Below are 23,686 nucleotides of genomic sequence, written 5' to 3'. Positions count from 1 at the left end.
TAAAAAGAATGAAATTACAATGTAGAAATAAAGATGATGAGCTCTACAAAACAATCAGATGATTCAAAAAGTGGTTTAATGACAGATAATATCAAGGCTGCATTAGGAGAGTTTTAATTAAATTGTTTCACAGTAATGTAAGAATGACAAAAAGCAGCTACTAAGTTAGTAATTATTTTATAAATATGCATGACTTTAAATATTTATGAATAACTAAATTACTACTATAAGTAAACATTTGATTTCTTCATCTTTACCCTCAAGGTTTATGTATGCAATATGACCAAAAAGAAATGTATTTGGAGGCTCTGATTAAAATAATGAGAGGAGTTGCTTTATCTAGAAAGTCACCCAACTTTAGAGTAATAATTGCCCATCAAAAGAGAGTCATTAAGTAAACTATATCAAAACCATTCTGGAGAATAAAATGCAAAGATTAGAAAGAATGAGTTAGACTTACACAATTTGCCATGGAAATTTCTCCAAGACAGACAGTTAAAAGTATATTTGTTTGTATGTTCATTTTAAAAGACTCTAGAAAGATACACAACAAAGCAGTTACATCTGTGAAAATGAGAGTGGGTCAAAAGGGACCTTGACAGTTTGCTCGTATATTTTTTATTCTGTGAATCCTACAAATATATTTGCACATTGTTTATGTAAGTTTTAACAGAAGAAATGAGATCGACATGGCTATAATGACATGAAAATATGGCAAAGATAAATTAATTTTTAAATGTTATTGAAAAATTTTTAGAGAATTATGAGTATATGTCTGTATAGATATGTATTCTGTAAATATGGGTGTGAGCATACAGATTAGCATGATCACATCTGGAAAAGGTGGACAGGGAGATTTGGAAAATGAAAGGGACAGTCAGTATTTCAGTATTGTTTAAATCTTTATACTATGTGCATATTATTTTGTAATTTTAAGATAAATTTAAGATAAAACTTCTTAACTTATCCTTCACAGCCCTCCCAACTTACCTTAAACCATTGTCTCCAATCTTTTCTTTCACTTCCAAAAAATGCATAGTTCTTTTGTTCAGTTTCTCAAAGCTGCTGTTTACATAAAGCCATATTGAATCTGCAGGGTACGGTTGTACACGTTATGACCTGTGCAATGGCCTCTGGCAAGAGGAATGAGTGGGATCCCACCCAAGAGGTGAGGAGCTCATGCTCATGAACTCTGGGATAGGCCTAGCAACCTCCGTGACCCCAGCCAAGAGAGAACTTGCTGTCCTATGAATGTCTGTGACTCATTTACCATCCTTTATAGCACACTTATTTGTTTCTTTTCTCCCCTATTGCATGGAGAAATGAGGATAGGAAACTGCATTTTGTTATCCTTCCAAGTGCCTAGAACTAACACATGTGATTTGGCAAGAAATACCTGATAAATGAAAGAATATATAAAGTGTGCCATTATACACCAAAGTAGCATAAACCTTCAGGAGTGTTGCATTTCAATTAATATGTAAACTTAACTTTCACAACAACTGAGGATCTATATATTAGGGTGGTGCAAAAGTAATTGCGGTTTAAAAGGTTAAAAACAATTGCAAACACCACAATTACTTTTTTTTTAACACCGCCATTACTTTTGCACTAACCTAATATTACAGCAATATGTATCTGCCAAAACTCTGAGCTAAGCAGGACATGCAAAATTCTGTAAGGCAATACTCAACTTACAGAAGAGCAAAAAAAGGCATATTTGAACCCCATACTGAGACCAAAATATAATTGTTTATTAAAAGTAAAGTACTTTGCCTCTTGAATATATAAGCAAGCCAGATAAGGAAAATAAGCATTGTAATGTAATAACAACACAGGACTGGAACACATCAAAGGGAAGAACATGTATATGAAGGCAAATTAATTCCATAAAGAACAGAATTCAATTGACATTCAATTCTAGCCTTCAAAACGTTCTGTGAAATAAATATACACTTAACCCAATTCTCTATCTAGGCCATTCTCCCTGAGCTCTTATGCTATGATTCAGTGAACAAGTATCGTGAAGTAGGCTCCAATCTGTGATCTACCTTTAAACCAGGATGTGCTGATTTAGCTCCCAAAATTGGACTACTGAAAGCTGTTTAGTCAATAAACTCCAGCAATCATACTTCATTATCTCAGCCAATTTAATTAAGGTCCTTAAGTGCCAGCTTCCTTGTGCAATATGTTTCTGCATGTTGGGTGCACCTCTCACTCTAGATAGATCTCAATGTTTGATCTTGATTTTAGAGTTCCAGGATTTCATACCAGGATGTCAAGTGATTATAAAATGGCTGGAAAAACAATTATTTGGATAGAAACTAAATCCTCCTGCTATTCCTTAGCCAAAATGCCCATGTTGAATTTCAGTCTATTGATAACAATCAGAATCTCGCTTGATTGCCAGCGAACTTGATTCCTTATCCGCAAGATGGCCTAGGAAATGGGAGCAGAATTTCCAGATAATTTTATTTGACTTCTACCAGTTAGGCCCCAAAACTAGCTTCAACTCAGTTTCAAAGAGCTGAATTACCTAGTTTGCATCATGGAAGTAGTTCATTGAGAATTTAAGTCGCTGAAAGTGTTTCATATTGGTTTTATTATATTTAAAAGCAAATAAGCATATAAAACAAAAAGTCTTCTCAACAGAAATGGCAAATTTCCTGCAAAGGTCACAACTGGGCCCCTGGGCTCAATTCCTTGGCACATGCAAGTCTGACACAAGGGGTGATCAATGGTCCATGGAGTCCTGCTACCTATGAAAGAAGGGAGTGAAGTTTCTCTGTTATTCCCATATTGATTCTACAAATTTTTCATACTGACCACCCTCTCCAGAGATCCTTCCTTTCCTAGATACCTGGATTTTGATACTTGATATTGTCCAGGACATGGAATAAATCAATAGGTAAACTAATTCACATTAAGACATTCACTACTAAAACATTATATATCCTCTCCCTCTCATACCCTTAATTCCAATTTTAACACTGATGATACTTCACCCTTTCCCCCATGCCACATCTTTCCCAGTGTTTTCTGAGTTTCCCAAGACTCATTCTCTCATGATCACTTTACTCTTCAGTTCTTGCTTGGTACTAGGAGAATCTCAACATCACCTCCTACAATTTTTCCTCTCTTTCTGCTCCACGCTAACTCACATGGAATTCATCCACTCTTTCTTGATTTCTGTTGAGTCATTTCTTATATAGCAGACTTTACTGAAGGTTCACAGAAATGTGTAAGGTTTATATTAATGCAACGTGAATAACTTAAAATTGAATGCTAGGCTTACCTGTTCTTAAAAATAGTCTCTCAGATTTTTTCTATCAACTTGAGCAGCAATTTTCAGTATTGCTGCTCAGTTGGTTTGCATTTCCCGTTACCCCTGCCTGCATGGCTCTTGTGGGCAATTCCTCTGTGTCCGTGACAGCAAGGTTCTCTCTCTAGCTCCTACCCTAACAGCGGCCTTCCTTTTCATATACTAAGGCTCATCCATTCATATGCTCTGCTTACCAGTGAGCGGTCAGTGAGCCATCATCTGTCCTCCACCCACCTCTGTAGGGGGAAAGGACCAACGCAGTGATTATTCCTTTCACTGATATGAAGCATGTCATCCCTTTGCTAAAATCAGCTTTAGTTCCATGTAACACTTTTTTCCTCCGTAACCGTGTTCATTCTTTAACACTTAGCACAAGTTTACCTTTCCTGGCTAAAATTCCCTGACCCACTAACCATTCTGACCCAGTCCTGTTCCATCAAGGTAAAGTGTCTTTTCTCATAATGTATTAAAAATACATGTTTCGGGGCCGGCCTGGTGGCTCAGGTGGTTAGAGCTCCATGCTCCTAACTCCAAAAGCTGCCGGTTCGATTCCCACAAGGGCCAGTGGGCTCTGAAACCACAAAGTTGCCAGTTCAATTCCTCGACTCCCGCAAGGGATGGTGGGCAGAGCCCCCTGCAACTAAGATTGAACACGGCACCTTGAGCTGAGCTGCCGCTGAGCTCCCGGATGGCTCAGTTGGTTGGAGCGCATCCTCTCAACCACAAGGTTGCCAGTTCGACTCCCGCAAGGGATGGTGGGCTGTGCCCCCTGCAACTAGCAACGGCAACTGGACCTGGAGCTGAGCTGAGCCCTCCACAAATAAGATTGAAAGGACAACAACTTGACTTGGGAAAAAAGTCCTGGAAGTACACGCTGTTCCCCCAATAATGTCCTGTTCCCCTTCCCCAATTAAAAAAAAATCTTTAAAAAAAAAAGTGACCAGTGGTCATAAACATATAAAAAAAAACTACATGTTTCATAAGCTTCTTTTTCCCTAAGAGACTACATGCTCCTCAAGGGAAGGGATCAAGTTTTATTTGTTTTCTTAATTCTGCATTTTCTAAAATAGTACCTGCGAGGCAATATTGTACTAAATACATTTTCTGAACTTTAATAAGTTTAGTAAGTTTTCTGAACTTTTCAAATCCCTGAAGTATTTGCATGTTGAGAGGAAAATACTTAATCCCTTCTTAAACCTTAACTCCTCGTTATTCATCAAATCTAGTTAAAATATTATCTTTTCTATAAAACTTTCTCTGAGTTCCCACAGTAACTTATTCACGCCTTTATTATGACAACATAATCTTTTCACATAAGTTGTGCTAAGCACAGTTTTAATATAATTATAGCCAGCTAGACACAGGGCTCCTTAGTGGAAGGAACCATGACTACTTTATGACAATGTCTCAAACTTCCCAACTCTTATGGTGTGCGGACCATGAAAGGCATGCAGTAGATATTCATAAAAAAGAGAGAGAGAGGGATGGGGAGGTAGGAGAAAAAGGAGGGAGGGTACCAAGGAGTTAAGAGATTGGAATCAATGGAATATTATTCAGCCATGAGAGAGGAAGACACCCTGCAGTTTGCAACAACATGGCTGGACCTTGAGCATAAGAGTATATGTTAAGTGAGGTAATCCAGAAAGAGAAAGACAAGTACTGTATGATATCACTTATATGTGGAATCTAAAAAAAAAAACAAAAAAGTCAAACCTGTGAAAAAAACAGAGTTAAATGGTGGTTATCAGGTGATGGAGGTGGGGAGACAAGATTTATGGTGTTTAAGGGCACAAACTTGTAACGAGTAGTAAATAAGCCATAGAAATCTAATGCATAGTATAACGAAAACAGTCAATAATCTGTACCATAATGATGGAATGTGATAAATATTGCTTATATGGCAATCATATTACATTATGTAAACATATCAAAGTAACATGCTGTATACCTTAAATTTACAAATTGTAACATATCAAATTTATTGAATAAAATAAATTAATCAATTTTTTTTTAAAGAAGGTGTAATGTTGCTACTTTCAGGTAGCATTTGACGTGGAAAGTGTTTTGGAAAGGCAGCCTTTCCAGGGCTTTTTAAATTAAACCATATTATAGTCACAGGATGTGGAGTACAGCATAGGGAATATAATCAATGGAATTGTAACAGCTCTATATGATGTCAAGGGGTAGTGGACTGGGAGGATTATCACTTTGTGAGGGGTGTAAATGTCTAATCATTATGTCGTTTTGTACACCTGGAACTAATAGAAAAAAATCAAACAAAAAAATAAAATCAAACCATATTGCTAACTGCTTATTATGTGTATAAATAAGGTGAGTCCTGCAATTTGATTATAAGCTTATCTTAGCAGAAAAAATATATTTCAAAGGCAGAATTTTCATAATAAGCATTAAACCTCATAGTACCTTTGAAATAACATCTGAGTCCCTCTTACTAAACATGCTAAACATGGTCAGTTCTTAACTTAAAACACACACACACACACACACACACACACACACACTTTGAGAGGAGCAAGGCAAATGTATTTTAAAGCTCAACAGAATGAAATTGGTGTGTCTGCCTTTTACCTAGTGACCAATAAGTATTTGTTAATACTGTATGAGAAACTCTTCAATTGAGCCTGTGCGTAATGTTAAATGGTGTCATATGGACTAATCTCTTGACTTAAAAACGGAGGAACAAAAATCTCAGAAAATAAAATAAGAATCTGAGTACCTGCTTTTGTCATTACAATTTGCAGAAATATTCTACTAACTCACTAAAGATGTACCTTGATTAAAGAAACTCAGTGCATGTTTTGTCCCAGGGTCACAACTTTTGTTTGGATCCTGAACAGCAAGGGGTTGAGCCAGGGTTCTGGTCCCAGGCCTATCATCTACCAACTGTATAATCATGAAAATTTGCCTAGCCTTTCTGAGTTTCCATATCTTCCCTGCAAAATGATGATAATAATAGCATATATCTCACAGGCTATAAGGAAAAGTCAGTAAGACAATCCATAAAAAGCTCTTAGCACACAATGTACACAGGCAACAAATGCTACTATCACAATAATATTATGTTATGATTTGTATTATTATTATGACTCTTGTAAGAATCTTTGACTAATCCCCTAAAGTCCAGCCTTACCCACTTCAACTACCCAAATCCTCTTAAACACCATTTCCACGTTAATATTCTTGTATTTTTCCTTAAGTTGTATCACTCTCCAAATTTAAAGTCTGTAATGAGTCAAAGTTATTAAATGAACAAACTATAACTCCCTAGCCTGGCATTCGGAGTTTTCAATTTGTGGCCTTAAACTGCCTTTCCAGATTTGTTACTAATAGTCCACATATTCTTCATATGGTCCTTTCCTATTTGCCCTTTGTGTCCATCTGCCTCCATATTTTTCTCACTGTTATCTTTTCATCAGACATGCAACTGTCCTCACAAACCCTCATCTATCTACTTGCTGTAATTTTGCCTGTGTTTTCTATTGCTGGTGAAACAAGCTATCACTAATTTAGTAGCTTAAACACAAGTTTATTATTGTACAGTTCTGTAGTTTAGACGTCTGACACAGTTTCAACAGGGCTAAAATCATGGTCTCAACACAGCCACGTCCCTTTTGGAGAGGTTAGAGGAGAATCTGTTTTCTTGCCTTTTCCAGTGTCTAGTGGCCGCCTGCAGTGCTTGGCTCGTGGTCCACTTCTTCTGTCTTCAAAGCCAGCAACGTCTCTCTCTCTGACCTTAAATCCATCTTCTATTGTCAGATCACTCTGACCACAGTTTCTTTCCATCTCCAGGTTCTAACCTTAATCACAACATCAAAATCCTTTTTGCTTATATTTATGGTAATATATTTATAAGTTCTGGACATCACAACCACAGGGACATCATTCAGGTGGAGGGACGGTGCATGATATTGCCTACCACATTGCCCATTCATTTGTAACCTTGGCATTTTTAATATACAGTTAGTACAATTGTAATTGGCAAATTTGTTTTGGAGGGTGAGTTCAAATATATCAAAATTAAATTTGTACATTCTCTTTGACTATAATTCCACATCTATGAAATCTATGCCACAGAAAGTTACATATTTTATTTATTAGACAAATACTTGCTGAAAGTATATTACACTCCGAGTATTTTTCTAGTTTCTAGGAATAAAGAGAAAGGCCTTGATCTCAAGCCACTAGTGCAAGAAGGCCAAAAATAAATAAATACGTATTATCCTAAATGGCAATAAATGCTTTGTTCAGTTGATCAAACCAACATCTTTAAAGTCTTCCTTAATTCTTTTTTCCTTATATTGGTACCTAATTCACCAGCAAATCGTACTGCTTCTACCTTAAAAATGTGTAAGAATCTAACCACTTTATGTGCACAAGTATATGCTTATAAAAATGTTTCCCAAAGTAAATCAGGACATTATTACCAGATCAAGGGAGAGCAAATAATGGGTAGCAAACAAACAGCCAAGCACCTATTATAATACCTTACATTACTAACATGTATCTAACACAAAGCCTATCCAAGTAATGAGCAGTTGTGACAACACACTGGCATATCTTCATAGCTATTATAGTACAAAAGTTGCCGTATATGATACATACACAACTGAGCATGACTACGTCCAATAACATCCCAGGTATCATATAATTTTATCTGTAAAAATTTTAGTATGGGTGATAAAGAGATTCTCATTTAAAAAGATATAACCATGTTTTTGTAGTTGATAGTTCTAGGACTATCAGGTGAAGGTCTTTGCTATAATCAATTCCCTTCAAACAACATAATATTTCAAGACATAAAAGTGCATAGTCCAATAAATATTAGTTAAATGTGATTTAATCACATTAAGTGTGCCTTAAAACATTTCCATGTTTAAAAGTGTGTTGTGAATACAGATAAAAAAGACCCAAGCCTCCACGTCTCCACGTGGCCTCTGCTAATATGACTCTTCTTGAGTGAATGCTGCTACAATTCAGAACAGTGCGTCATGAGGTGGAGCAGTCTGTAATCCTTGGTCTACATTCAAAACAAAATTATGTGGACTGTTCTCAAAAGAGCACCTTACTTGAAGCTTTAATAGTCAGAGAGTTGCAGGATACTTTTTAAAGTTAAATTTGTTGGGATAACATTGGTTAGTAACACTACGAGGGCTTTATTTTAGTATAAGTGCCAAGCTAATTAATACCCTTAGCTGACACTTCAAATATGTTTGAGAGTATGTGCATTAATTTTTCTGGAATTTGAATTCTTGATCTTCCTTTCAGAACAACAGGATCTAATACCCAGATGTAATGGGGGTCCAGAGATGGTCAAGGTAGGGCACCAATATTTGGATAGAAATTTAATGTTCACTTGACTCAATAGTTGAGACTTATTTATTATGATCTACTAATTTTATTCAAACCCTATTTGGGCTACCATTTTTTTTGGCTATGAAATTATTTTTCTTTAATGACAAGATTTCTTTAATGAATGGATTCAGAACTTTTATTTACCATCACCACTTTAGCCTAAAAGACAGTTCAAATACACAAAGCTAAATTACACGATTTAAATCATTAAAATAATTGCATGAGGATTGAAATTCATATTGATTTTATTTTACTTAAAGCTCATTTCAAAGCAAACAGACATTGAGAGTAATATGTCTACTGACTGGCAATTGCAATTTTCTGCAGAATTACTAGGTCCTCAAAGTCAATCGTCTGTCTCTGCCTAGTGTGAAATAAAGTAGAGGCCAAGGGACTAGGGAGCACTGCATTTGAAAGATCTATCTTTAATCACCCTCCTTCAAGCATTTTCTATCCTCTTCTCAGCAACACTCGTGCCCTTTTCTGAGGCTCTTCCTCGTGGGTATCTGGGCCATTAATGTTGCTCAGGACAGAATAAAGCATCTGATGTTACTGACTTAAATACATTAGCTTCATCTTTTTTGACACAGCGAATTCCAATTTTTTTATTCCAATTATTTTTTTATTGTTCAATTATAGTTGACATTCAATATTATTTAATATTAGATTCAGGTGTACAGCATGGTGGGTAGACATTTACATAATTTATGAAGTGATCCCCCAATACGTCTAGTACCCACCCACATAGTAATTGCAATACTATTGACTATATTCCCTATACTACACTTTAATTCCTATGACTATTTGATAACTATTAATTTGTACTTCTTAATCCCTTCACCTTTTTCACCCAGATGGTTACCGGTTGGGAGAGGGGTTGAGAGGTTGGGTGAAAAATGTGAGGAGCCAGTTACAATTTTAATCCACATCTCAGCATATGCAACCCCAGCCCAATCCTTGATCCTTCCTTCCAGGATGTCTGTGCATTCCTATGGTTAATCTTCTCATGTCACTGATGCATCTGAGTTTTTGTTCCCAAGAGTCCTTCAATATCACCTCTCATGACTGAAGTGTTCCATCATTGAGAAACTCAAGTTTATTTCCTTGTTTTCTGAAAAAGAGACAATAGGGGGGAAAACAAACAGATAAATCGGTTGTGTGACAGCCTTTTGTGAAGGTCTGGGGGCAACGGATGGGGTTACACAACCTCAACACACACGAATATTTCAATATTATCTCCATCATTTTTAAGAGAAGCACCCTATAATGTTGTTCTCTTTCCTTCATTACAAACACCAACATTTCAAAAAAATTTTGCTCCGATAAATATAGGTTATTTTGCCTGAATCTAACTTTTCTCTCCATTTTCCCAGTTTCTAAAGGCAAGGGAGATAAATGGAGACTTATTTGCCCACTGAAATGAATTAGATCACACCCTCTACGTTATAGGGCCAGCTACTGTTCAAAGCAGGATGTATTCCTCTCAAAAGAAGGACATATTATTTACTGCCTTAAAGGAATGCCTAACTAATAACCAATTACCTGCTAGAAATTTCATTTCAGTGTAATAGCCACCAATGTGCTCATTGCCCTTTGTTACCAGATCCAAGGGCACAGGGTATTTGGGCGTGTACTGAGCTTCATGCAGTGACCCAACAAACAGAATTCTTGCTCCTTCAGAGTAACTGGAACCATTACCCAGATCTGGCAGGGAGAGCAAGCAGCAGGTGCACCGACCTACTGGCTCAGGAGCTCAGTTCAATTTACTTTGATCTGGAGATATTATTTGTATACTTGTTTGGTTGCCAATGAGCTTTGGGCAATGGAGCCTGTCAGTTACGAAGTATGAAAAGAAGGATGAAGAGCAAAACTATTTTATCCTCAATTACAGCATAATGGAAGGTAAAGTCATAAAATATTTACACCCCAATAAAAATACTTGACAACAGAAACAATACTGAATAATTCTGTCCTTTTAAAGCATAAAAAGAAATAACTGTAAAATATAACAAATCCATTTAACCTGGGTTAAAAATTTATAATAAAATGTAAATCATCCATATGCTGAAATTCATTTTTTGGCACTTCCATGTTTAAAAAAAAAAAAATCACCAGACTTTATAAATCTCTATTTATTGTTACTGTTGGATCTAAATACAGAATAATAATGCCATTAGTTGGACAGAACATCTTTACCAAGGCATTTCTCACCCAGTAGGAAAATAGGAAAGACAGACAGTTGGTAGAAAGGAGATATAAGTGACTTTTATATGTATGAAAACATTTTCACTAAATGTAAATTGAAACTACAATGAGATACCATTTTTCATCAATCAGATGATCAAAAAATTTGATAACTCCCTGTGTTGGCAGGTGTTGGGGAAAGAGACATTTTTATTCCTTGCAGGTAGGAGTGCAAATTGATGCACGACATCCACGGAAAACAATTAGGCAATGTCTCTCAACATTAAAAAGGACATATTCTTCAGCCTAGTGAATATAGCCTGCTCAATATTATACTTTAAATTGATGTTCATGGGGAATAAATGCCAGTCATACAAATGTCCTTTTTCCTAATATATTATATTCTATTAATTTAATTGCCTGAATATGAGAGCCCACCTAATAAAAAATGTAAACTATGTATGATATATATTGTTGAGATCAAAGTTTCCATTACATATCTTTCTTCATTTGGTCTATAAATTTCATCGAATATGTCCATTATTTTTTTTCTTTAATGACCTAACAACTCTATCTTAAAAAACAGAGACAATCAGACCCCTGGCTACACAACATTGGGCCCAAAATGTCTTATTTATCATTTTTTCTTTCTGTGTCTAGTACAAGCATAGCACATGTGAGGATTTCATTACGGGTTTGGTAAATTAATCTAGAGATTGAAAGGATGTAAGAAACACTAAGGATCTATTGCTGTCAAGAATTTTTAATCCCATGATATTAGTGATTTTATGTATGGGCAGCAGGGCCCTATTTTTGATTCAGACTCCAAGAAGAATTTACCAAAGTAAATGGAAAATAAATCCCTTACAAACATAGCATGTGGAGTAGAGAATCCTAACTTCAGAGGTAATTTTTATACATTAATGCAAATAAAAAGGCAGCCAGTGGTTTGCTGAACATATTAGAAGAAAGCATAGCCTTCTGTAAAAGACTATTAATGAGGACTTGACACTTAAAGACTGCAGTTTGAGTAAGTGTCTAATCAAAGCCTTGCTTTGTAATAAGAGCCCTACAGGAGGAAACTGACAGATCACATTATGTGGGACAAGACCTGCATGGGGCCCACAGAATAGAATAAAGATAGGACCAGAACGGAAACTATTTCTCTGCTGCAACAGATAATGAGTGTCTCTAGATTGTTAGCAAAGGGAACCGGGGATTATTTCTGAAACCACTGGGAATCCTTTAAAGTCTGTTATGTGTACGTACGTGAAGTAAATATTTCCTGTTACAAAGTCTGGATTTATTTATTCCCAAAACATCATTTTATTATCTTTCTAAATCCCCAGTTGAAGACACCAAAGTAGTCCAACACTCCAGGCTATGTGGTTGCAATCAGGGAATATACTGCCTTGCAGAATTCTCTTGTAATGAAGTCTATTTCAATCTTGAAAGGCAACATGTAATGCTAATAGATTTTTCCAAAGTGTATTCTTTGAAAACTTAGACGTGGCTGATGCTCCTTGGTTTTGGGTTACAGGAGCAAGGGTCAAGATAGAAGATAGAATATGAGTTCCATGGTTCAAAAAATGCTAACGATAGACCTCTCTTGGACTGAAGAAGCACATATGCTTATCATTAGATTAGTGCAAAAGTAATTGTGGCTTTTGCAATTATTTTTAACCTGTTAAACTGCAATTACTTTTGCAAAAACCTAATAAATATGGAGAATTGCTGCAGGAAAGAAACTTCTTTAAATTTAACATAGCATTTCTTAAATTTACTTGATCAAGGAAAGGTTTTCTTCATGTAATATTAAATAACACACCCAAAGATCTAATATTTCACAGAACAAATTTTAGAACAGTGTACTACTTTGTGATAATTAGAGATAAGGACTAAGGTCCTTAGAATATAATCAGACTCCAATAAATAGGAACTATTTTCTCCCGCCCCAAATGACAAACCTATTAAGACAGAGACTGATAATTGAATAACCAAAATTCAGGAACAGGACGATAGTTTGAAACATCTTGACTAGAGTGATTTCTTGGCAAGTCTATCTTCCAGAGTTTGGTCAAGGAGAAACACCGCCGGGTTGTGTTGGTAAACAAACCAGAGGAGTCGGGAAAATGCACTGGCTTATAAGGAGGGAACAAGACATGCGAAGAGGGGTTTTAAAAAGGACAATCTCAGTGAAAAGGCTTTCAAGGGAGAGAAGTTGTTCCAGCCCCAGTAGAAGTTTCCTGACATAAGAAAAGGTGTAAAAGTTAACAATCATGTGGAGGAGCGTCTGTTTCATGACTTGACAGTCAGACCCTCCTGCTAGATCTGTTATATCTGGGCCAGAACAGAGACAGCTTCCTGTACATCCCATCAGAGAAGGTCCAACCTGTCCCCTGTGCCCCAGACGCCTGCCACATGGGTCAGAGGATATCCACATTGCCTTGCAAATCTCCCAAGACCCACGTACTATGTAAGCCTCTTTCTCAGGGCCGGGAAATGTTACCTAACTCATGTGTAGGAGATCACTGCAGAAATTAATTCCACTTTACAAATACATATTGATAAACTGATTTTATGTGCTAATTTGCACCGGTTGTCTCGGCATAACAACCAATAACATCCACGTTTACTCTCAAAAGTATTTCAATTTGGATAATAAATTATATGGAGACCCCCAGTATATTGAACACCTATCATGTGCCACATGTACTAAGCAGTAACAAAAATTAAAAAAAAAAAAAAAGGTGTGTGCCTTGTCATCAAAAAAAAGTGAACAATCTCATAATAGAGGCAAGAATAATGCATCTGAAACAATCTGAAAACAATAAAATGTTTTCTAATTTAAGGTCATTGCCTGATACAGCAAATAAATTGCAGAACAAAGCACCAAGGGGAGAGGGTAGGTTGCACTACAGGTGCTGTGGAAGGCAGATGGACAAGCTGAACCTAGAACCCAAACTTGAATGGAAAAGATGTGCATACAGACATAACCTACTGACTCCATGCTGGTGATCTTCAGGCTGCCTCTCCTGGAGCAGGAGTCTGTTTTTTAAACCAATTTCTTTTGATTAAAAGATCAGAAATTGCTTCCACATGAAACGTACCCCCACGTATAAACCAGGACTGTCCACCATCTCTTTCAGACCTCAAATATACGAAATTTGGAATTTTATGTCTTTCCCCAAGAACCTTTTAACTTCCAGAAAAAAACAAACAAACATGTTTTTGACCTCCAGAAACCAAACTATAGGACTGTTTTGCTCCCAGAACCCTTTCCACGTCTAAGGGAGCCTCTGGCTCTCGGTCCCTGCTTCATTTTTCAGCATTTCAGGAGTCACCCGCTGAATGCCAGCAGCCTAAGTCCGATTTGCTCCGTGTTCTCAGGGGTTAGAGATTCTAGTTTTATTAAAAAGTAAGGCATTTTAACAAGCCTTACTTCTGAGCGAAGCCCTAGAAGAGCAGTGATGTGCTCCTAAAAGCAGACTTGATTGAACATTCTGGGAAATGTGGTGGCCTGGGAAGAAGACGCACGCTGAGCACGGCACAGGCCTCCACAGCCTGATTTCACAGGGAAAGGAGAACGATCCCATGCGATCATGTCCTCTGCGAGCAGCGGCCCTAATGAAGGAAAGAGCACCTCCAGGTGGATGCTTCGCAGTGCTTTTCATTAATTTCACACAGCGCCTCGAAAGCCCTTCTCTGTCAGGAGTAATTATCTCCAGTGTGCAGAGTGGCACACAGCGTTTTCACAGACCGCACAGCCCCCTTCAGAGCTCCAGTCGTGCGCGTGCGTGCGCGGGCCAGCGCTTCGTGTCTAGTGCCGGACACACAGCTCAGGGTTCAGCCCGTGAGGGCGGACGGAGAATATTTCCATCCCACGCTTCCCAAAGAGCTATGTGTCCTCATCAGTGATCTGAGAGCCCAAGTAAGGACAACATGCAATTAAAGGACAGCATTAATTCTCCGTTCACTAAAAGAGAATCCTAATGTATTGGGCAGCTCTTATACGAACAAGTCAATCCTAACGCTGTATAAGACAGAATAAACTCATAAAATGAACAAAATAACGTGCAACCTTAATTCAGTCCCTCAATAGTAGTATTGTGTTAAAAAAAACAACACTTGGTTCTTCAAATAGTCAATTTTTGGGTGTGAAACAAAATATAAGTCACAACATTTTATTCAAGGCAATAGACATTGCTTCAATGTAAAATATTTTTAAGGAATAAATGATGCAATATGAGGATTTCTAGGATCTCATCTAGGTCTAATATGCAATCTTTTACATAAGGATTTTGATCCTTTTATTGTATCCTGCTAAAAGGTATGAAAAATGTGTGGGAGCTCTTAACCATTGTGAATTGATTTTCTTAAGATTTCTAGTTTTTATCTTTAATTATCCAATGTACTTTTAAATCTAATTCTAGGAATAATTGCTAAGTTTCAACCACCGTTTCTTTTAGATGAAACTGATTTGAAACCAGCAAAAATCAACCATACACAGAACTTTTCTCTAATAGATTGTTTGAATTAATTGAGTTTTAATCAAAGTATTTAAATTGAAGTATTTAATTAAAATATTTAATTAAAGTATTACATTTACATATTTTTTAGGTTCAAGCAATGCTAAAAGGCTTCTGACAACAACAAAGCAGTTCTGTGTTCTCACCTTTCTTGTCTTGTTTGCAATTTTAACAGTTTCTTTAATATTTGCTTTCAAAACTTTAAATAGTATGTATGTATCACTGTCTTCCAACGTATATTTTGAACTTTGCTAACTTTCCAATATAGTAAATGATTTCACTCACCCTCTGTCCTTTCTATTCTTGCCAATATAATTATAATATTCTCTCCCTCTCTCTCTTTTTCTCTTACTCTCTCTCTCTCATTTAAACCCAAATTCAGAAGTTTCATTATTATAATTATGTAAGTATTTATCACTGCTGAGTCACCTCTGAAGTATTATGATTATATTTACTTCCTTTACAAATTTATGTTTCCAAGAATTGATGATAGCCTCGTTTTTTTGTTTCATTTCCAACACACTCCAACAACTCTATAAAAATCCTTGCAATATAATTTTCAATTCAATCAATACTGCCAGATAACTTCTCAATTCTGTATGTTATGCTGGAGACAGCATCCCCTGCTATAACCTGACCTCTTGCTCAGGGCTGACTATTCCTCAGGCCATCCATTTTCTTGGGAGTTTCCTTTGCTGGCATCTTGAAAATTCCCTTCACTTCTTTTGTTTTGGATCTGCTGTTTCCTAAATCCAAAGTCTTTTTTATGACCCTTAGTTTATTCCCTTATTTTGTTGAAGCTCTATTTTTCAGTATCTTCCTGAGGAAGGATGTGTAGGAAATGAAGGTTTGGGAGTTTATATTAATCTGGCAATGGCTTTGTTCCACTATAAAACCTAATTGATAATCTGTCATATGTGAAACAAGTTTTTCAGCTTTCAAATTCCTGTTGAGATGTCTGATATTATGCTATTTTCTGATGCTCTCCTTTGTAAGTAAACTTTTTTCTTTCCAGTAAATGTTGGAATTCTTTTTTTGTTTTCTGGTATTGAAATGCCATGATACTTAGCCTTGGAAAGAATTTGTCATTACTTCTTGTGCTGGAAATTTAATGGGCTTTTTCAATCTGGAGCCACAAGTTCTCAATTCTGGAGAATTTTCTTGTAATACCTAACTGATAATTTCTTTCTGTTTGTTCTGGAATTTATGTTAGTAGGTTGTTGAACCTCTATAAATAGGTTATCTTTATTCTCTTATTTTCCTATATTTTCCCTCCTATTATCTACCTCTTTGTATTTTAGTTTTTCTTAACTTTTTTATTGTCAAAATTTTATCTGCTGACTCTTCTTTTGAGTTTGTTTTTATTCAGCTACCATAGTTTTAATCTCTTGGCATTCTTTCATATTCAGATTGTTCCTTTTTTATTATATCTTGTTTTTGATTAATGAATAGCATAACTTTATTATCTCTCTAAGGATAATGATTTTAATTGTTTTAAAGTTTTCTCTGCTTCCTCCAATGATTTCCTTTTTCTTTTGGCTTGTTTTGATATCTCATGCTAAAAGCTTTACTCACATATCTAGCGCTCCTTAGCTATCAATTTCAGAATCAGCAAACTATGGCCACAGGGCTAAATCCAGCCCACTACGGGTTTTTGTAAATAACTTGGTTTCACTTTCTTCAGAGACTTCCTCTCCAGGCTCCTGTAGGAGTGAAGAGGGGTAGTAACTTAATTACCTAGCATGGGGAGGAAGAGACCAGGTCAACCTGACTGCTCCTTTTATAGACAGTTAAATAATCCCTCAATTTGGAGCCTTTTACATACCACTTTTTGTACATTATGGATTATTTGATACCTCTAATTCCTGAGCTTTTCCAGGGTTCTGCGGGGAAAATTGACTTGCTTGTGGCAAGGGAAATTACTGTATTCTTTGCAGGTGAAAAATTCACTCAATACACAAGCTGAATTTCTTGGCCCTTGGAGAGCCTGAGGAAATGTCACCTAAACACTAAGAGTTGGTTTACATGGTAAAATTACTGACTCACGATCAATACTTTCTGTGATGCAAGAATTTCTCAGAGGCATCATTGTTTACTGCAGACAGAACCCCATAAAGGTGAGTAGGGGTAGAGAAATAAAACTTGAAAGATAACCAGAATGGAAACATCCCATAGTGATGCTGCCAAATATAGAGTGTTTAACTGGACATCTGCTCAGTGACCTTTGAGGACTCTGGGTAATGTTTTTTTCTGCCATTGCAGTAAGGATGTCAGTAACCACATGCAAGCAGCCCAGAGTATGTCCAGAGGAATGGTTTTCTACTTAAGCAGAGACTTCTTGAGCTTTCACCCTAAATTACACTGATATTAGACAGACTATGGTAATGGAAATCTTTGAAAATAATAGAACATCTAATCCAATTCTGCAAAGACTGGTTTACACATAACAAATCCCATCTTCTACTCTGAAAACTACTCTGAGCTCAGAATACTAGCTTTACATCCTGTAAAGCATGTCACCCTAATTTTAGTTCCAGCTAGCCATGTAGCCATGAGACAGAGGAGACAGAACGAGAGCGAGAGCGAGAGCGAGAGAGAGAGAGAGAGAGAGAGAGAGAGAGAGAGAGATGGAGAGACAGAGAATAAAATTTAACAAAAAATGCCTCTCATGAAATTGAGTAATCATAGACGTCCATTCAAAGACAATTTATTTTTTTAATTAAAGAAATTATTTCTAGCATAAAGACCAGAGATGGCTTTATGGGGGGATGATTTGAGCTGGCTTGTAAAGGATGGGATTAGATTTTCACAGACGGTAATAAAAACAAGAAACAAAAATTCTGATTCAAAGAAAAGCAGTGCTTCTCAGAGGTCAAGAGATATTTCAATTTTGAGGCTCTTAATTTATTAAAGAAATCTCCAAATGCAAAAATATACAGTTATAAAAATGTGACACATTTTAATATTCAATCTTGTGTACGTTTCTGTTTCATTTTGAAATAATATTAAAAAGTCTAAATTTCAAACCCATTTTGATTGAAACCCTTAAGACAAGTGGTCTTTTTTGCTTCCCACGTCACCCCAAATAGACTATGGGATACAAAAGCAAAGGGAGAGAAAAATTACAAAGTATGTTTATTTAGAGGAAATAAATGTGATCTTGATTACAGAGATATACAAGACTGGTTAGGTGGATTTTTTTCCTTCCTGTATTTTTAAGAAATGTTTAAGGGAGTTCTTTTAGTATCAAGAAAGCACAAGAAATTGTGTGTGTGTGTGTGTGTGTGTGTGTGTGTGTGTGTGTGTGTTTTAATGGCTTAAAAGCATTTATCTCTCTCCTTCGTGAATCACTCCACTTGTCAACTGCAGTAATAATTACCTTTTTAAAAACCGTCTCATAGATTTTCTTCCATATCAATTTTGATTCTCCAGCAAAAGGAAATATTATTAAAGCACAATATGACTTTCCTTGGAGTGGCAGCAGACTTTCATGTCATAAACACCAGGTGATCTCTTTACCAAGAGTCAGATCAAGAGAAGAAACTGTGCTCTGAGGGTAGGAAGCTCATCCGCAACAAGAAAACATTCAATAAAAATCAGTGTAGGTGCCAAAATTCACTACTCATAAAAATCACTATTTTATGTTTTACATATCCCTTTTGTTTTACCCACTACATTTCACACAAAATTCACCACTCACTCCCCCAGGCTTTTCTCCTATGATTATGTACTCAGAAGTCTTCATAGTACTTTAGGTGATGTTGGTGAACAAATCAGAGTTTATCAAGCAGAGAAGAGAATGGGTTGAAAAACACCAGGCGAAAAACTGTCAAAGGAATAGGAAGTGGGAGAAGGCCAGCAGAGTGGCAACAAAAAAACTCTGAAATAAATTGGATGAAGGTTTTCCAGGATTCAAACCAATAAAAATTGTGAGCCATGGGTTCTATCTGGCAGTAACCAAAGCATCAATTGAAAAGAGGAGTGATGAAGTCACAAGTAGTCTATATTTTGTTAGCTTAAATATTTATTTAAGTAATCTATTTTTAAATAATGCAGAATGGATTTGCTACTCATTAGTTTATTGAAGGTGCATACTTAGTAGTCATTTTTTCACAGCATTATTTTTCTGCATTGATGGAGTGAATGTAGGAAAACTGGTACTAGAGTCATTTTTGATGACTCCCTAATACAAGTAGGTATTTTTTAATAAATAGAATTTAAATTACATGTATACCATATATTAGTCTCATTTTGGGTATTTACTGTTAGGCCAGCCTCTGTTAGGAAGAAATACATGTTCACTATCCCTCCTCAGTGTATCTTAAGAAGCTCTTCCATGGCCAGAGATGGCACTTGATAATTTCCAGAGGAAAATATGTATGGCTCAGAGGTCACTCTAGACAACACACTTTATGATCATGATATATTAATTGCAAAAGGTCCTCCTCAATCATTTATCCACTCCCTGTATCCATACTCTTTGTAATGTGAGTTTCAGCTCCTCCCATAAAGAGGTGAAATCTATTTCCCCACTCCTTGAATCTTTAGTTAGTAGAATGCAATAGAAAGATGCTGTGCTGATGCTGTGCTAATACTGGGCCAAGGTCTCAAGAGGTATTGCACCTTTCCACTCCCACTTAGAACCCTGCAACTGCCTAGTTAACAAGTCTGGGCTAGCCTGCTTAATGATAAGAGACATTTGTGAAAGGTATCCATAGACATTGATAAAATTGGGATGTGAAGAAGCAAAAGTGAGAATTAAGGAAAAGTAAAGAGAAGACAACATTTATATACTTTCTTGCATTTACAAATCATCATCTTAGACATTTTTGACAGATATTGTACAAAGGGCATTACTATTTGCTCTACTTATGTGTGTAAATCAACTTAGTAGACTTTGTGAATATTACAGTTTCATAAGCTATTTGACTTTCCCCTTTTTGTATATCAAATATTATCTCCTAAAATCAATTGTCTGGGAGAATGATTAAAACAAGGGAGAAGGAAAAAAGAAAAGGAAATTCCTAAAATAATCTCTCCTGGCAACTGAGAAGGATAAGCTTATCTAGACACAAACTTACTGACAATATTATAATCTTGTTGAATATGTTTGCTGAGAATTTCAATGAAATATGTCTGATCAGTGAATTGCTTTGTTTGAAGTTCGAGGCTTTGGTTAGGGAGTGCCCCCCAATCCCTACGGGCTAATTGTAGTTTCCTGTTTTTGACACTATATTAATGAAACTCTGGACACCTGACCAGAAGTACTTGAAGACTGACCAAGGATTATTGATGTCTGTTTGAGTAAAGCTAATCAGGAAAACATATCATCACAATTTCCAACAACTTTGAAAACATTACCAGTTTGAAAAAATGAAAAATCAGAAGAGAAATAAATGGATTTTGAAATGTGTTTTGCAATAGCAAAGCAAAACTATAGTCAAATTTGGTTATTACTGATTTGGGGCATGGAGAAACAAGATATACACTTCTCTCCTATAGATTTTCCCTAAAACTGGGAGGGGAAAAAAGATCACCCTACATAACTGTTTACACAGGCTTATGTGAAGACTCAGAAACAAGAATACAGATCAAGATGGAGGCAGGAAATGGGCTCTTGTCTCAGCCACTTTAATTGGCTATGTGACCACTTTCAAATCCCATCTCAAAACCATGTAGATAACTGTGTTCTTTTAATTTTTTAAAGCAACCATATAACTCTAGTGATGGCTGTCACTAGGGAGTGCTTAATACATGTCAGACACTGCGCTAAGCACTTTACTAGTATTCTCTCAGTTATTGTTCAAAATAATCCAGGGTAGTAGGTGCCATTATAATTTATTTTAGAGATGAGGAAACAGAGAAGAGATTAAGTAATTGGCCTAAAGTTACATGAGAAGTAAAACCAGAATTCAAATTCAGGCCATACAGCCTCATACTTGTAACCTTCTTCTGTATTTGAAGAAATGTATGATGTATTCTAGAGATAGCATGTTACAAATAATATAAAGCACACATCACAGTATTACAAAATAAGTGATCTTACAAGTTTAAATAACCATAGTTCATAATACAGTCATGCATCACATACTGACAGACTGTATATATGACAGTGGTCCCATAAGATTATAATGGAGCTGAAAAATTTCCTCATACCTAGTGATGTCACAATACAACATATTATTCACAGGTTTGTGGTGATGCGGGTGTAAATGAAACTACTGCACTATCAGTTGCATAAGGTATAGCACATACAATTATATATAGTACATAATACTGGATAAGATAATAAATGACTATGTTACTGATTTATGGAGTTACTATATTACACTTTTAAACATTATTTTAGAGTGTACTCTTTCTACTTATATTAAAAAAAAAGGTTGCTGTAAAACAGTGTGTTGTGTTACACCAGCAGCTGCCTCATACATCTCGTGTTTCCAACATCTCTTGATTGCATCATTTTCTCTTGTTGTTTAATCTCATGTTATTTTCTACACTGACATGCTGTACAGGCTCGTGGTCTAGGAGCACTAGGCTATACCATATAGCCGGGGTGTGTAATAGGCTACACCACCTAGGTTTATGTAAGTGCACTCTATGATGTTCACACAACGACGAAATCACCTAATGATGCATTTCTTAGAATGTATCCTCATCGTTAAGCAGCGCATGGCTGTAATTACATTAAAACTGTGCTTAGCACAATTCTTCTCCCCATCTTATTTTTGATAATACAGTTCCCAGCAGATTGGTGAGTGGGGCAGTGGAGGGACGTCCAGATCTGAGGGTTTTAATTTTCCCGCTCCATATGTACCTGTTTCTTCCTTGAATTTAGGAATTCTGGCCTCTGGCTTCCAGGTTAAAGAATCAAGTTTATTGTTTCAGACTGGTTACTTTAAAAATTATTTCTACACATGAGAAACCAAGGTGCTGCCTCTTCAAATTTCCAGTCTTATTTTTATTCAGTATTAATTTCCGTAAAATAAGAACATGTTAATATTGGAAGGTTGTGGTAGGCAGAATAATGGCCCCACACAGATGTTCTTGTCCTAATCCTCAGAACCCAGGAACGTGTCCACACATGGTAAAAGGAACTTTGCAGACGTGATTAAGGTCAAGAGCCTTGTGACAGGGGATCACCTTGGATTATCCAAGCTCCATCCAATCATGTGAGTCCTTAAAAGCAGAGAATCTTGCCTGAGTCAGAGAGAGATGATTGAAAAAGGAGGAGAGATTCAAAGCATGAGAGGGGCTCACTGAGGCTGCCTGTGAAGATGGAGGAAGATGACCATAAACCAAGGAATGCGGTGGCCTCTAGAACCTGGGAACCGCCCTCAGATGACAGCCAGCAAGAAAACAGGGTCTCAGTCCTACAACTGCAAGAAACTGAATTCTTCCAAACATCCTAAAGGAGCAAGGAAATGCATTCTCTCTGGAGCTTCCAGAAAAAAACAGCCTGGCTGATAATTCCTCGATTTAAGTCCAGTGAGGCCTGTGTCAGACTTTTAACCTTTGGAACTGAATGATAATAAATTTGCTTTGTTCCAGCTGCTAACTTTGCGGTAATTTGTTATGGTAACAATACAAAGCTAATACAGGACGGATCTTAGATATTTTTTAGTTCTATCCTTCATTTTACCAGTGAGAAAACTGAGTCCTAGCTATTCTGTGGCATGTTCTTCCAGCTCTGTCCATCTAGCTCGTGCCTATTAGGCACGAGGTAAGATTCCTCAAGGTTCAACTTGGATGTTCCTCCAGGACTGGGTTAGGTGTCCCTACTTACCCCATGCAAAATTTAGCACATTGCATACTTCTCTGAACTCCCACCAAATTTGATTTTGTCTTGGTATCTCCTGAGCATAACATACTTCCAGCAGTTATAGCTCAATAGTGTTTAATGAAAAAACAATAAAAGAAGCAATGTCTCCTGATTCCCAATTCAGGATTCTTTCACCCACGATTTTTTTAGCAGAGTATTCTGCTAAAAATTTGCTTGCCAAGGTGTGGCAAACAAATCGGTAGCCTAGAAGTGGCATATAGCTTGTTTGTTATGAACAGGGCTTTGGAACCATGTAAACTGGGTTTTCATGTCCTAGCTCTGCTGTCTATTAGCTGTATAGCCTTAGACAAACTCCTTTAAAGTTTAATTTCCTTTAGTGCTACTTCCTCATTTATAAAAATAACATAATGGTAGCACTTAGCACAAGCAGTTGTATGACAATTCATTGAAATGTTTGTAGAATGCTTCGCGAGGTACCTAACACATAGGAAGAAG

The sequence above is a fragment of the Rhinolophus sinicus genome, chromosome 14 (genome assembly GCF_057876585.1).
Source record: "Rhinolophus sinicus isolate RSI-liver-muscle chromosome 14, RSI-T2T, whole genome shotgun sequence".
Taxonomy (NCBI): domain Eukaryota; kingdom Metazoa; phylum Chordata; class Mammalia; order Chiroptera; family Rhinolophidae; genus Rhinolophus; species Rhinolophus sinicus.
The sequence above is the reverse complement of the archived record's forward strand: the minus strand, read 5'-3'. Positions refer to the sequence as shown.